The sequence below is a fragment of the Orycteropus afer genome, unplaced genomic scaffold, assembly GCF_000298275.1.
Source record: "Orycteropus afer afer isolate SDZICR_OR568_19922 unplaced genomic scaffold, OryAfe1.0 scaffold00689, whole genome shotgun sequence".
In the NCBI taxonomy this organism is placed as follows: domain Eukaryota; kingdom Metazoa; phylum Chordata; class Mammalia; order Tubulidentata; family Orycteropodidae; genus Orycteropus; species Orycteropus afer.
In genome coordinates, this window is record NW_006922276.1 from 1095248 (window position 1) to 1098191 (window position 2944).

Genomic DNA, 2944 nt, shown 5'->3' on the forward strand with positions numbered 1-2944 from the left:
GCATTGTTTGGTTCTGTTGTACACAAGGTCACTATGAGTCAGAGGCAACTTGACGACACCTAACAACAACTGAGCATGGGATTGTAAGGACATTCCATAAAGAGAGGAATGAATGTAATGGTAGGGGCAGGGCAGTGGTCTGTGTTGTCATGTAAGTATCGTGGGTGGAACAGCAGGTAAAATCAGATTTTAATTTTTGAGGAAACTAGAGGCCACGTTGTGACTAGTGTGCCTTACATCCCAAGAGAAATGGCAGTCATTGGAAATACAATCATGGGGAATGACTAGCCGTCTCTGGGTGGTGCAAATGGTTCAGTGCTGAACTGCTCACTGACAGTTTGGAGGGTCAAACCTCCCCTCTCTCTTGAGACACCCAGGAAGACCTGTTTGGCCGTGTGCCTCTGAAAGATCACAGCCTTGAAAACTCTTTGGAGCATAGTTCCATTCTGACTCACACGGGTCGCCATGAGGCGGGAGTGAGTCCGTGGCAGCTAACAACAATGACAGTCACTCTATATTGCTCTCCTTTCCCTGATATCCCATATGGCACCTTTAATTCTGTCTGTCTTCTTTCTTCTTAATGATTATTGATATGTAAGTGGAAATATATTTATTTTTGTTTGTGAAGATTGGTTTTGCCCCATTGCTCATTGTTCTTTTCAGTTCTCATATGGAAAGAAGAGAAAATACCCCCAGTGAATCCTAGGCTTACTGTTATTTTATCAGGATTAATCACAATTTTATCTAGTTTATTTACTTTTTTGTTATGTGTTAGGTGGCCAATGCTGAGAGGAACAGGACCAGGGTAAAAAAAATTTTTTTTAACGTTTTATTGAATCATCTGTCCGGGAGATGGGCTGAAGCTTAAAGTAGCATCAGCCCTGATCCTGTCTCTGCAGAGTGCTTACGTAGTGTTTTAATACAGGCGGTAGATTGCCTATTTCTGAAGAGCCAATCCTGAGTGCAGAGGAGGAACTAAATGCAAGGGAGGGTGGGAACAAGACAGGTGCCAGAATGGAGACAAAGAGTCCAAGTGGAAACTAGGGGGTGGGAGTGGCGACAACGTGAAGGTGGGAAGGGAGACAAGGAGTCCAACCGGAAACTAGCGGGTGGAGAAAAGGAGAGAACTGAGAGAGAAGAATAGAAGCCGAGTAAATATAGGCTGGGTAGAGAGTGAAGGATTTATCTATTATTCCAGCCTTCTGTGGTTTTTTTTTGAGCCGCAATCAGAGTGCAGGGAGAGTGTGCCTGTGGCTGTGAGGCTGCATTCGACAGAACAGCCAGGGAAGAACCAGGGGAGACTCGAGAGGAGAGTACAGGGAAAACTGGGGCCCTGTGTTTGCTGCTCCATATTGCAGAGCAGCCGCAGAAAAATTCTGCAGGGGAAGGGTGCAGGGTGCAGGGAGAGCTGCTCCACAGGCCCGCGGCTGCACTCCCCAGAGCAGCTGCTGAAGACTCTGTGGGGGAAGTAAGTGCACAGGGGGAGCTGTGGCTGTGTGTGGACAGGGTGTTTTTGTTTTTGTTTTTTGAATTGTGGCTGTGCGGGGAAGACCACATGCACCAGATGTTGCTTTTATAGTGCAGCATGGAGAACATGGGAAAGAGTCCAGGAAGACTGCACCTTCCCACCATGGCCAACGTTGCTGCCGTTGGAACCCCCGCTGGCTGCCATCTCAGTTGGGGCAGGATCCCTGTTTGGGAACTGGGGCTGGGGCATCCCAGGCACAGCCAAGGGGCACAAAGCCCACAGGGGTGCTTGTTGCCATGCAGGGCCCACTGTGTGGCATGGGCTGTGGTTGGTGAACTCTAGGAGGCTTCAAAAGAAGGACATCTGATTTCTCTCCTGGAGCCCAAGCCCATGGGAGTTGCAGAGATGACTGGGTCCTCCCACTTGGCAGCTACCCCAAGGGGAATCTCAGCCACACTAACCTCCAGTCTATCTCCTCCTTTTTTTTCCCCCCCTTGGGATGCTGAGGGGTGAAGGTTTGACTTCTGTAGTTGCTTCAAGCTGTCAGTGGGCATAGAGTAGTACCTACTAGGGAGGAGTCTGGGACAAAGGCCGGTACCCAGCAGTAGAATGTAGGAGCATCATGTCTACCATGGATTTGTTGGTGATTGTCTATATACGGTTCTGTAAAAAGGAAGAAAGAGTTTAAAGTATCCAAGGGCCAAAATGAATGGTAAGGAGGATTATTATTAAGGGTCCTGATAAGGGGAAGAGCCAAGTGGTCCAATTTAATTTTTGTAACCATGAGCCCCAGGATTCGGATAGTTCCTATTGGATTCTGGAGGCTCGATCAGGAAATTTCTTTCCTGTGTCCCTTACTATTACTGACTGGTTGGCTTAAAAACAACATTCCCTTTCCATGAAGAGACACACACAGTCCTCCTTTTTCAGCTGTTAGAAGGTCTAAACCCCTTCGGTTCTGTGATGTAACAGATGCTAGAGTCTATTTGATCCTGCACCATCATTATACTCTGGGCAATCTCATTTAGGCTGTCTGCTAGGTCTTTAGACAGACTTTGGTAATATGGCAGGGAGGTGGTTAGGCCCCCAATGCCTGTGCTTACTCCTGCTGTTACACCTAAAGTTACAAGAAGGGGGCTCACAGTAAGGCCACGTTTGGAACTGGTATATGCAGATAGGGGAACTGGTAAAGATTAGTTGTTAAGTGCAACTTCTATTTCAGGGACTAACTAGACCAATGTACGCAGTCTAGTCCAGTTTGTGTGAAGACAGAGGTATGTGTTAGTTCCACACAGGAAAAATAGCCCTACCTTTTGTAAGCAGAAAACAGTATCTATGGAGAAGCAATGTTATAATTTATTTTCATATTCCCAAGTCGAGAGGATGCTGCTGAGAGTGGTAGCAGTTAGTGGTTGAAGTGGGCCTGTCAGATTATGTTGGGATTTAACTTGTTTCCCACTAACAAAGGCTGCATTT